The sequence below is a fragment of the Ursus arctos genome, unplaced genomic scaffold (assembly GCF_023065955.2).
Source record: "Ursus arctos isolate Adak ecotype North America unplaced genomic scaffold, UrsArc2.0 scaffold_4, whole genome shotgun sequence".
NCBI lineage: Eukaryota > Metazoa > Chordata > Mammalia > Carnivora > Ursidae > Ursus > Ursus arctos.
In genome coordinates, this window is record NW_026623056.1 from 6599435 (window position 1) to 6612809 (window position 13375).

Genomic DNA, 13375 nt, shown 5'->3' on the forward strand with positions numbered 1-13375 from the left:
GCATTTCATTCATGAACATTTTTTTGAGGTTTTAAAAATACAATTCTTGCTCAGTTGTCCTTGGATCTGACCTCATTAATATACTGGAAATGAATTTGTTCTCCTTTGCGGGCACATTAACTCCTACAAGCCACAGAGATGGGGCACTCAGAAAATTCCCAGAATGTCAAACAGATCAGAGGGCTGGGGTCAGAGCTTCCTGGCAGCAGATACGAAGCCCACATTTCCCCCGGTGGGTCAGGATGCTCCTGCCCAGGGCGACATCATATTCAACTGATTTGTTTAACAGACTTCTCAGTATGAATGAGATGATAGAAAAATCCTCTTCATATGGCACAATTTATCTAATGCAAAATGTGGTCCTAGAAATTAGGTGAATTATGCGTTTCCATTTTTATGCATTTAAATTTTTTAATGTCTGACTTATGAGAGTCATATGGCTTGAGACATATTTGAAGTACTTTATACGGTATATTTTGTCTGTTCATAAATATTGAACTGAATGTGCACAGTAAAAAATATAAAAATAAATTGTTATTTTGAGCCAAAGAATCTGTGCTTTTAAAAAATAAATTTGATGTTTACAAGTTTTGAATCAAAAAAAAATAGAAGGCTTTAGCTGTTTGAATCATGAGCCACCTTTTATCTCCAGAAATTCTCAGTACCACCAATGGTAAGCGGGTGTGAATTTTGCCAACAGGGAAGTGTAGTGGGAATTTCCAGAGTATTATCAGAGATGAGCGTGTCAGTGGCTTGGAGATGAACCAGAAGAAACATAACAACTGGCTGATTGATCTCAGATTTTTTGCTGGGAAGAGTTGTGTATTAGTCTGAGCTCTCTAGAGAAACAAAACCAATAGGAGATAGATAGATATATAGAAGGATAAATGGATTCATTTTAAGAAACTGGCTCACAGTTCACACAGATATGGAGGCTGAGGACTCCCAACACTTGCAGTCAGCAAGCCAAGACCTAGGCGGGCTGCTGTTTCAGTCAAGTGCAAAGGAAAAGAAGACAAGACATCCAGCTTGAAGAAGGTTGAAGAAGGGGGGAGTGCCTTCTTATTAACAGAAGGGGCCGACTTTCTGTTCTATTTTGGTCTTCAGTTGATTGAATGAATCCCACCCACGTGGGAAAAGGTAATCTGCTACTCAGGCTACTAATTCAAATGTTAATTTCATTCAAAACACCCTCACCGCCTGGCTCGGAATCAAGTTTGACCGGAATAATGTTTGACCAAATGCCGGCCCTTTGTGACCCAGTTAAGCTGACACATAAAATTACCATCACAGGTTGTTTCAACAGGATTTTCCCCAGTGCCCAAAACAAGCAATGCAGCTCTCAAAGTTGGAGCTTAGGGTCAGAAGACTCACCTCCTCTGGGGGAGAGTGACGTGATGACGGAGCTCAGGCTTTGGAGTCAAATTGGTCTGGATTGAAATCCCCACATCTCAGCCACTTCTTAGCTGTGTGATCTTGGACAAACTGATTAACCTCTCAATTTCCTCACCCACAAAGCACAAAATATTGCAGATTATTAGGGAAACTACTTGTGATGGGATTGCCACATACGTAAGCACTTAGTACATTATATCTGTCATCATCAGTGCTTCCCTCAGGGTTTATATAGCAATGTTCCAAAAAATAACTATTCTGCCCTTAGTACTTTAGATAACATAGAAAATTGTTTGTAGAAGGAAGAGAAATCAGAGTAGCCTGAATGTAGTATTTTCGAAGGTCTGTTCAGTGTTTTTTTTTTTTTAATCATCAAAATGTATCCGCAACTTTAAAGTCTTGAAAACCAGACCGTGATATTAATTCTTTATATACTCCACATTCCTCTATAATGTGCTTTGATTTTGAGACATCCTGAATCTTCCCTGAGTCTCCACGTGCCCAATTTGGCAAGGCAAGCCGAGGGCGTATCTCCGTCAGCGTCAGCGGTCAGCAGAGCGGTCCTTCTTGTTTACTGCGCTCTCCCCATTAGGTCATGCCCGTTTGGAGAAAAACATGGTGCTGGGACCACTAACAGGGCATTTTAATTTGGCTACGTAGTGCTTCCTGTGCTGTTTGGAGCACAAACTCACTGTGGCCCCAGTGAAAAGAACAAATACTGACCGTGAGGGCACATAGAACACTGCCTGCCCCGTTGACTTGGTTTCCTACTCCCGCGCAGCGAAGCTGGGACAAATAATCCAGGCTTAATTATAACTGACCTGATGATAGACTCGACCCTAGAGACGACTCTCGCAGACAGCAGTCACGGATGGGGGCTGCCCGGAGTGGAGCTGTGAAGCAGTGAGCGTTGTCTGTCGGTGACCCTCATTTTCTGTTTTCACACTATTTTCCTCCTCTCCAGGCCAACTTTCATTACGTACCTTCTTTCTTTTCTGTATTTTCTCAAGGCCTCTGTTCCTGTCACAGTTAAAGCTGATTTGTGTTTTGGAATTAATGACTTGGTATTTTACCCTTCCGGGCGTATGTGGGTTTCAAACAAAGATGGCAATTACAGCGCAATGCTGGCTGAGAGGTACAACTTGGGGTTCGATTCCCTTCTCCACCACTCATTACTTGGTACCCATCAGCCTCTCGGTTACTTGCTTGTAAAATCAGGACAATAAAAACGACTTCCCAAGTTGAGTGAAGACTCAATAAGAAACATCTCTAAAAGCATGCTTTGGGAATCCAATGCTTGGATTGCTATAAACACTGTTACTTTAAAAAATTTTTTTATTTATTTATTTATTGAGAGGGAGAGAGAGCATGCACAAGTGGAGGGAGGGGCAGAGGGAGAGACAATCTCAAGCAGACTCCCTGCTAAGGATGAAGCCAGACGTGGGGTTCGATCTCGCGACCCTGAGATCATGATCTGAGCTGAAACCAAGAGTTGGGTGCTTAACTGACTGAGCCACCCAGGTGCCCAACAATGTTAGTTATTTTTATAATTAGATCAATACCACTAACTTTTCCATTCCCTTCACAGGATTCTTGAGGGCCCGGAGGGTGTCTTGTTCACCACTGATCCCCAAGGACTGACGCTATGCCGAGCATTGAGGAAGGATGCAACAACGTTCATTAAATGAATGAGTGAACGTGTGCAGGAATGACAGCCCATGGGGCAAGCGGGTGTTTTGGGATCCAGTATTCAGCTGGATGCATCATCTGTGCATCCCTTTTCTGCCTGGACCGTCCTCATTGGACACAGGAGTGAAGAAGGGTCCTCTTTTTTGATTGACCAATAAACTGACAGTTTATGGGAAGTATTCACCCCTACACATGTTGGAGTTACAGTTGATGAGGTCCTTTTTCTGTCCACCAGAAGCCAAAATTAGTGCTCAGAAGCAGGGAGAAAAAAAGCATTCGATCCTGAAACTCATACTTAAAAGGAAAGGCTAGTAGTGTATTTTTAGTTAGTTATTGTGCCTATGAATTTTGAGCCAGGATGACCACTAGGCCTGGATATTGAAACAGGGTGACACCTCTTATTTCTGCTAAGTGCCATCTGACATTAAAAGCCACTCGTATTTTTTTTTTTAAGTGTAATTATTCCAGAGAGCCTGCAGGGCTAAAATTTGCTTGTGTGAAATCAACATGAAAACCCCCTATCTCCCTGTACTATCCCTGTACTACTAAAGCATTCGCAGTGGGGCACAGCCTACATACTCTGTGTGCTGAGTTTCTTTAGTTTCCAGATCCACCTTCCACCTTTGTCCATGCTGCTGTGGGCCCACAGAATCTGGACAATGGGCTGCACACACAGGGTCCCTCATTCCAGGTCAGCAGAATGGAGGGCAGAAGGAAAATAAAGTGTGGGGTATTTAATCCCTGTTTTCTTCTCTAATAACTCAGCAGAGGACACAGTGGGTGCCAGGCTTTCTCCACAGAGCCCCCCTTTCTTCGAGTGGGGATTACTTCCTCCTTCTTGTGAGCGGGTCCAGATGAGATAACAGCTCCTTGTCGCTCCTGGCCCCAAAGGGTGCCCTATCTGTTGGTGGTTTCAGTAATCCCTGCCCACATCTTTGCCCAGAGGGCCTTTGTTAAACGCTTCTCAAATGAACCAGTGGAAGCATGCCTCCTTCCCGCCGCGCCCCTAACTGATAACACCTCCCGTGAAGAGAGACTAGAATGCATCTGGGAGTTGGCCTCTGTGTCTTAGATCCTTAAATACTAGCCAAAGCCTGGATGGGAATCGTCTTCTATTCATTTCTCGGAGCAGTTCACTAACTACTATCATTTTTATGGCTCTAAGTAATTTCATAAATATTTACACGCCTTCTTTCCACCGGTCCTGTGGGTGAGGTGGGCAAGCAGCAGTAGCATGAACACCCGACACCGGTTCTCACAATGGGCTCGGCAGCAGCAGCGGCGCCTGGGACCTTATAAAAATGTAAATTACCGGGCCCTGTCCCAGACCGACTGAGTCAGAAATCTGGGGAGTGAAGCCAGCAATCTGTGCAGCTGTTCGCGTTGTAATAAGCCTTCCAGAGGATTCTAATACATGCTGAAGTTCGAAAACCACCAATGTAACATACGGCTACGTATGTATTTTAATGTAAGGAACCCCATCCTGTTCTACCCATCCCCCACGCCACCGGAAAGGACTTTCCTTTTTCCGGTTCGGTGGTCTGCTCGGACGGGAGTACGCTAGTGCCCCAGAACGACCCATTCAGGGAGCTTGTTCAAAATCCCAATGCCTAGTTCCCACACTAGATTCAGTGATCAGAATTTCAAATTTGAGAACCACCGATCTCTCCATCCGCTCAAATGGTTGAGAACCACACCTGGAATAGATAGAACAAAGCTCGAAGAATGTATCTCGTCTGGGTGTGGTGAGCTCTAAGGAACCAGAATGACCTTTGCACCTGACTTTAGTTTGTTGTGTTCCAGCAGCAGGAGGGTAAGGTTTCCTACTGTATACAGCTGGATCACGTCGTTCACGGCAACCTTGGATGCAGACAACAGTCAAACGTCTGACCTGTGCTTTGAAGGTGTCTGCCGTCCCATTCCTCCCTTTCTCATAGACTCTACTCCCCTCCACAGCTCCTGCCAAGTGCCATGCCCTACAGTTATCCCAGGCCACAGATGATTGCATCCACCCCAAATCCCTGGCCGGCTAGCCACCAATGAGACTCTTTCTCTCACAAATGTGCACTAAGACCTTGCCACTCAAAGAGTGGTCTGCGGACCAGCAGCATCAAGCTATCACCTGGGTTTCTCTGAACCCACCTAGACCTACTGAGTTAGAATCTGCAGCCTAACAAGATCCCCAGGTGATTCACATGCAGACTGATGTTTGGAAGCTCTGGTTAAAGGGACATGAACGTTTTAGAGACTCGGGAGTGGATACTTCAATCCTATCCAGAATTGGTGGTCATTTTTTTTAAAAAAAAGATTTTATTTATTTATTTGAGAGTGAAAGAGAGAGGGAGAGAGAGAGCATGAGTTGGGGGGGAGAGGGGAGGGGCAGAGGGAGAAACAGACTCCCCACTGAGCAGGGAGCCAGACACACGGCCTGATCCCAGGACCCCCGGATCATGACCTGAGCCGAAGGCTGACACTTAACTGACTGAGCCACCCAGGCACCCTGGTGGTCAGTTTTTATTATATAAAATTATGATGGATTCTTAAAGAAATTAAGAAAGCCTGTCTGCTGAGAGCAGGTGGCTATTTGGGAAAACAAGAAGAAAGAAGTAGATATTAGATGCATAGAGAAACAGAGAAAGTAGCTGACTTCTTGAATTTTCTATATTAGGCTCCCCAATAGCAGGCTTTCTTTCATTTCTGGTTGTATCATTACAATAAACCTCCCTTTTTACTTAATTTAGCTTGCATGAGTGTCTGTTTCTGGCAACAGATAACTTGCAAAGAGGTGAACAAAATCACAATGAAAAGAAAATTAAAATAGATATTTGGAGTCATTTATAGAGTATATTGTATAGGTATTATTTACGAGTAAACTACTTTTAAAAATTTTTTAAATAATACAGAGTCATTATGAAAAATTCCAAAGTTTCAGAGAGAAGCAAAAGAGAAAAAAGGTCTTTCTTCCCCTAAGAGCCTTCTTCCTATTCCGTAGAGGTAAATGGTTAACAGTATCTTGTATAACCTTAAATAATTTTTTTTACGTACCTATAACCAGCCCTGTTTTTTCCCTTGGCACCAATTAAAAAAAGACAGCTGGCTCTCAGTCCCATATTGAACTTGAGTTGAAAGAGGCAAGTCCAACCCCAAAGTGGAGAGCCATGGTCCAAGGGAACCAGAGCAGTTGAGAAAATGTTCTTTGGGGGTTTGAGCTTTGAAACTACAGATGATTGTTAAAGAAAACATTTTGGAGAATGGGGCACACTTACAGACTGTGCGGTGATGAGAGACCCTTCCTCCAAACAAAACGTTCCAGGGGTTTTGGTGTTGTGACTTACTCTCGTGTGGAAGAGGCAGATGCAGCAGTGTGTGCCGGCCCACACGAGGTTGATGGGCGTAGAGTGGAACAGAAGAGACCTGTTTCTAGAGAGGATTCTGTAAAGCCTGGTGCCCATCTCACAGGGAAGAACACTTGTCGGTGGTATTAAAGAAGATACAGAAGAATATAATTTGAGAGACGATTTCGAAAGGTATGGCACAATTGAAACCATAGAAGTTATGGAAGGCAGGCAGAGGGGAAAAAAGAAAGGATTTGCTTTTGTAACTTTTTTGAAGATTTTATTTATTTATTTGAGAGAGAGAGCGAGAGAGCAGGTGCACAAGTGGGGGAAGGGGCAGAGGGAGAGGGAGAAGCAGACTCCCCACTGAGCAGGGAACCAGATGCAGGGCTCCATCCCAGGACCCTGGAATCATGACCTGAGCCTAAGGGAGACGCTTCACCAACTGAGCCACCCAGGCACCCCTGCTTTTGTATCTTTTGAAGATCATGATACAGTTGATAAAATTGTAGTTCAGAAACACCACACTATGAATGGGCATAACAGTGAAAAAAGGCCCTTTCTAAACAAGAGATGCCATCTGCTAGATCGCAAGCAGGTCGTGGAGATGGATCTGGCCACTTTATGGGCCGTGCTGGAAACTCCGGCGGAAGGGGAGGCTCTGGTGGTGGAGGTGATGGCAGCAGAGGCAGATATGCATGAGGTGAGAGTGGATATAACGGATATGGAGGTGATGGTGGCAACCCTGGTGGTGGTCCTGGTTCTAGCAGTAGAGGAGGCTATGGTGGCGGCGGACCAGGATATGGACACCACGGAGGCGGATGTGATGGTGGTGATGGAGGATATGATGGTTACAGTAAAGGAGGAAAATTTGGAGCTAACTATGGTGATGATGGGAACCATAATGATTTTGGAAATTATAGTGGACAATAGCAATCAGATTATGGACCCATGAAGGGGGGCAGTTTTGGTGGAAGAAGCTCGGGCAGTCCCTATGGTGGTGGTTATGGATCTGGTGGTGTAAGTGGTGGATATGGCAGCAGAAGGTTCTAAAAAAAACTCAGAAGAAAAGGGCTCCAGTTGTTCCCAGGAGAGCGAGCCAGGCATTGTCAGGAAAGCTGCAGGTTACTTTGAGACAGTCATCCCAAATGCACTAAGGGAACTATAAAAATCTGCCACAGAAAGAATGACGATCTATAGTCAGAAAAGTTACTGCAGCTTAAACAGGAACCTCTTCTTGGTCAGAGGGTCAGAGCCAGACTTTGCAAACAGTGCAGCTATTGATTAAAGCAATGTGGTGTCAATTACATGTACATTCCTGAGGTCTTTAACCTGTTGTAGCTTTGTCTGTTTCTTTTTCTTTTCATTACATCAGCTATATTGCCCTGTAAACTGTGGTGGTGGTACCCAAAATAAAAAATTAAGGAATTTTTAACTTTTCCAAAAGAAAAGAAAAGAAAAGAAAAGAAAAGAGGAAAGGAAAAGAAAGAAAGCTGACTATCAGTATGCCTGGAGAGATACATTTAAAAGTATCTAACATTTGCTTAACTTAAAACTTTTAAAAATGCCCTTCTATAGCTTATTATTTATAAAATAGTCCTTGGAGGACTGCAATAGTGCAAACACTGTAACTGTCATGGATTTAAAGTATGGATATGCTGAGGTTTAAAATTACATTCTCAGTTTTCATTGAGGCTCATAAATAAATAGTTACGTGAAAGTTCCTGTTGTATCTGCTTTAAAATATTTGAAGACATAATCCATAAGCACACGTAGGAATTTTCTTTTAGAATTTAGTGCTAGGGGAAGACCGCCACCCCTGAGAAATTGGAATGCTTCATTGCGTAGCAGGCTGAAATCACTGACCATGGTTTTTACTTTTTGCCTCAACTGCCAGGGTGCTCGGAATCAAAACAGAAATTAACCAAAGCAACTGATTTTTCTTTTTCTTTTTTTTAAGTACACTTTATGCCCAAGTGGGGCTTGAACTCACAACCCCAAGATTAAGAGTCAAATGCTCTACCATCTGAGCCAGCCAGGTGCCCCAAAAAAATCTAGAAAAAAGATTTTCCTAGCTGGCAGATATTTGTTCTTTTCCTTGGCTATGAGCTCCTATTTCTATGTCACTATTCTTTGTAAATTTTGTTTAATTATAAGCTGCTCCAAGTATTATTGTGGCATAAGGAAGAAGTTTAGATAAATATAACCTTTTAAATGGTAGAAACAAGGCACTAACAAGACTTACCTATATTTGCTGAGATATGTGCTGGCAGAGCTGGAAATGGATTTGTGGTTTACTGCTAGTTCATGCAATTTTCTCTGTTCCATGTGAGCTGACTGAGTGACAAGCTTTTTCCCCTTAACCATAGAACATATTATGTTTTTTAAAAGTATGGCAGTCCTGCAAATGTCACTGCTGAATGTTCTCTGAATTGAAAATGTGCTTTAGCTTTTGAAGGCCACCTAGCTTGCCTTACGGATTGTTTTCAAAGGCAATTTCCTCACATTTAAGGACCTACCCTATGCTGGGTGCCTGGGGTTTGCCAACAGGCACAACAAAAGATGAGAGTCCTATATTTTCTGCTGCACTTAAATGGTCCTTCAAAAATGCAGAACAACATTTTTCCATCGGCTTCTTTCCAATTGGATGGCAAATACCTACATTGAATAAAAACATGTAAGAAAAAAAAGACAAACACTTTGGTGGGCCGGGAGGTGAGTCATGCTTTAACAAAGGATCAGTATAAGTCCTTTTTCTGTTTTATTTCCGTTTGTTTTGAGAATTCAGTCGTCCTTAATGAGGATTTTAAAGTCTCTCTACTTTAAAAAAATACCCAACTTAATTTATTCTATTATGAAACATAGCATGGCTTTTTATCTACCTGTTATAAACATCAAACGTTACAGAAAGCTACTGGGAAATCTTTTTTTAAAATTCAGGTGAAACACAACAATGTGGAGGATGGTAAATGCCATCTACTTTCAAGAGTGCCCTCTGCTGGCAGTTGCCTTGAATTTAAAAATATTCTATGGTAGGCTTCAGGATTTCATTCGTTGACCAAGTTAAGTTTTGTTGTTGTTTTTTTTTTTTTTAACAATTAGGCCCCTACGTCTTTTTTATTTTATTTTATTTTATTTTATTTTATTTTATTTTATTTTATTTTATTTTATTTTATTTTATTTTATTTTATTTTATTTGTTTGTTTGACGGAGAGAGAGAGCACGAGCACACAAGCAGGGGAGGGAGAGGGAGAAGCAGATTCTCCGCGGAGCAGGGAGCCCAAGGCGGCACTCGATTCCAGGATCCCGGGATCATGACCTGAGCCAAAGGCAGATGCTTAACAGACTGAACCACCCAGGCACCGCGACCAAGTAAGTTTTTGTTAGTGAAAAGAAACATCTGCAGAAAAACAAAACAAAACAGAGATTTTATCTGAAGGACGTAACTAAGCAAATACATAAATATCATAGTATCAGGCATAATATGTGTTAGGGAGAACAGTGTTTTACTTTGTGGGAACATAAGAATTCAGCAAAGATTTCTTGAGTGCATATTCTGTGAGAGGCACTGTGTCAGCCACTGGGGCGACAAAGGTAGTGCTGACATGACCACATCGAGGATCCCACAGTCTTGTGAGGAAGTCAGACCCACTAACAATTACCTCGCATCGGGTGTTGAGCGCCATGAAGGGTAATTCGAAGGCAGGAGCCCCCCCCCTCCCCCCAAGAGGAAACCACCCTTGAAAGGATTTTGCACCGCCCTGGAAGGAGCCCTCCACCCTTACCCACATGATAGGTGACAAAAACCTGATTGGGTGACAGGTGCAGGAAGGGTTAATCAGATTAAAATGGCCTGTCAATAAGCCCCCAAAACCCCCCAAAGTTAGCAACTCTGGTGGCACCCCTTTTGGGTCCCCTCCCTCCTCAGAAGATTTGTACTGTCACTTTACTCTCGTTCAATAAACCTTGCTCTGCTGCCACCACTCTGTCTGGTCTACCTCTTCATTCTTAGAAGTGGTGCGACCAAGAACCACGGGCACGGAGGGAGAAAAACATCCTGCAACAAGACCAAGGTGGAGGGATGCCTGAGTCCTCCCGAGGAGGGAGGAGTTAGGAGAAGTACTCTGGAGGAGGCTGGCAAAGGAAGACGAGGACAGGACAAAGAAACATGAGAGACTATGGACTATGAGAAACAAACTGAGGGCCTCAGAGGGGAGAGGGGTGGGGGAATGGGATAGACTGGTGATGGGTAGTAAGGAGGGCACGCATTGCATGGTGCACTGGGTGTTATAGACAACTAATGAATCATCGAGCCTTACATCGGAAACCGGGGATGTACTGTATGGTGACTAACATAATATAATAAAAAATAAAAAAATCAAAAAATAAAAATAAATAAAAATAAAATAATAAAAAAAAAAAAGAAAGAAAGAAAGAAAGAAAGAAAGGCAGAGGGAAGGGAACACAGGGCAGGTGTTTCGAACCGTGATAGTAAGTTCAGCACTGGCGGGCTGCAGCTTAGCACAACCTACGGGGCTCGTAGAACGGCTGAGCTCCAATGTTTTGGTCTCGGGACCTTACATTCTTAAAAATCATTGAGGGCCCAAGGAGCTTTTGTTCATATGGGCTTTATTTATTGATGTGTACCATATTAGGAATTGAAACAAATTTTAAACATAGTTATTAATGTATTTAATTACATGTTAAGCTTAAGCCACATTTTATGGAAAATAAAATGCTAAATTTTCCCAACACAAATGAGTGAGGAGTGTGGCACTGTTTTACATCTTTGCAAAACCTCTTTTCCTATCTGGCTTAACAGGAGCCAGCTGGATTTTCCCACCTGCCTCAACATCCCACCTGTTGAAAACACCACATGCCCGGTAGCAGCTGGGAAACTCCACTCGGGACAGGAAAACAGTGATAAAGGCAAATAACGTCATAGTGTTATTATGAGAATTGTTTTGATTCTGTGGGTCCCCAAGGGTGCCCGGACCACCCCTGGAGAGCCGTGGCTGCACAATTCTGCAGGGGTGGGGCCATGAGGGGGCGCTGCAACATGTCACATTAGGGGCCCTGAACCAAACCAATGGCCTGAAGGACTTTAAGCTTGGAACTACAGCAGAGTGTCCAGGCATGGAAAGAAGGCAATGGATTTTGCATGTTTGAGACACACATATTTGATATATAAGTATTTTTTATACAAATATGTTATAAATATTAAATACATAAGTATTTTATCTAGAAATATTTGGGAAGTAGAATTGATTTGACTTGGTGACTGACAAAGTTGAAGGACTAAGGGGCGCCTGGGTGGGTCAGTCAGTTAAATGTCTGCCTTCAGCTCAAGTCATGATCCCAGGTCCTGGGTGGATGGAGCCCTGCATAGAGGCTCCCTGCTCAGCAGGCAGTCTGCTTCTCCCTCTTCTCCTCCCACCCCTCCTGCACCGCTCATGTGCGCAGGCGCTCGCTCTCTCTCTCTCTCTCTCTCCCAAAAATAAAGTTTTTTTTTTTTAAAAGTTGAAGGACTAAGGAGATAAAGACAACCCTCACAGTCCTAGCTTGGGTGACCAGAGAGAAGGCAGTATGAAAGACCTAGATAAGGTCACATCAATGCAGAGGGAGCGGGCAATGCCTGTATTTACTTAGGGACTTGCTGCCCCGGTGGGGCTCTCGGATGACCCAGAAGAGGCATTTAGAATGAGGGTGAAAGCATGACTCTGAATCTTGTGCAGGAGCAGATTTACCATAAAATTGAGCTCAGGGCCCCTCACACACATGGGTCCCCTTCAGGGAACTAGAGGGACCCCACTCATGGGCGCACAAGATTATTGCCTTTTTTAAATACACGAAAGTTAAAATACCTTTAAACTGCAGTTGGTTAGTGTCAGTGACTCCATCCCAGTTTCTCCATCACAAATTCCCTGGGTGTTAGATGCTTGGAGTGGCTGTGGGCATTTTGGGAGATCCAGTCAAGGGAAAAATTGAGCTGGTGGTGCATTTAGCTTGGGTTTAGTGGGGTATATAGCTTCTTCAGCTACTGCTGACTCACGCAGTAGGGGAATAACTTCCAGGAATACCCCTCCCCCTCCCTCTGCTGAAGGAGGGGACCAGATGTATTAAAATATGAACTATTGCACCAGCACCAGAAATTCAAGGGGTAGTGGAGGAAAAACAAGTTTAAGAATGTACGGGGCCAGAAGTAATCTGTGGAAAATTCTCCCCATCGTCCAATGCACTATGAATGTAAGCAGAGGATTTTGTTCTTGTCAATGACTTGCTGAAATGAAAATTCTCTCCAGGAAAGAATTGTGGTGCATTAAAGATGACTTTAATTCTTGGGGTGCATGTGGCCCTTCTTTTCACTACCTCTGTATCTTCAGGGTAAATACCCAGTAGTGCAATTGCTGGGTCATAGGGTAGCTCTATTTTTAACTTTTTGAGGAATTCCACACTGTTTTTCAAAGTGGCTGCACCAACTTGCATTCCCACCAACAATGTAAGAGGGATCCCCTTTCTCCACATCCTCTCCAGCATTTGTTGTTTCCTGCTGTGTCAATTTTTGCCATTCTAACTGGTGTAAGGTGGTATCTCAATGTGGTTTGATTTGTATTTCCCTGATGGCTGAGGATGTTGAGCATTTTTTCATGTGTCTGTTAGCCATTTGTATGTCTTCTTTGGAAAAGTGTGTGTTCATGTCTTCTGCCCGTTTTTTGACTTGATTATTTGTTTTTTGGGTGTTAAGTTTGAGAAGTTCTTTGTAGATCTTGGATACCACCCCTTTATCTGTAGTGTCATTTGCAAATATCCTCTCCCATTCCGTGGGCTGCCTCTTTGTTTTGGTGACTGTTTCCTTTGCTGTGCAGAAGCATTTTATCTTGATGAAGTCCCAAAAGTTCATTATCGCTGTTGTTTCCCTTCTCAAGTTCTTAAATTGACTTCCGTGGAACACTTGG

The 13375-nt window shown here is 43.3% G+C and overlaps 1 pseudogene; it reads left to right on the forward strand.

Moving 5' to 3' along the window:
* The first annotated feature begins 6273 nt into the window (after positions 1-6273).
* Positions 6274-7472, forward strand: LOC113255013 (heterogeneous nuclear ribonucleoprotein A3-like; annotated as a pseudogene).
* Positions 7473-13375: the final 5903 nt, after the last annotated feature.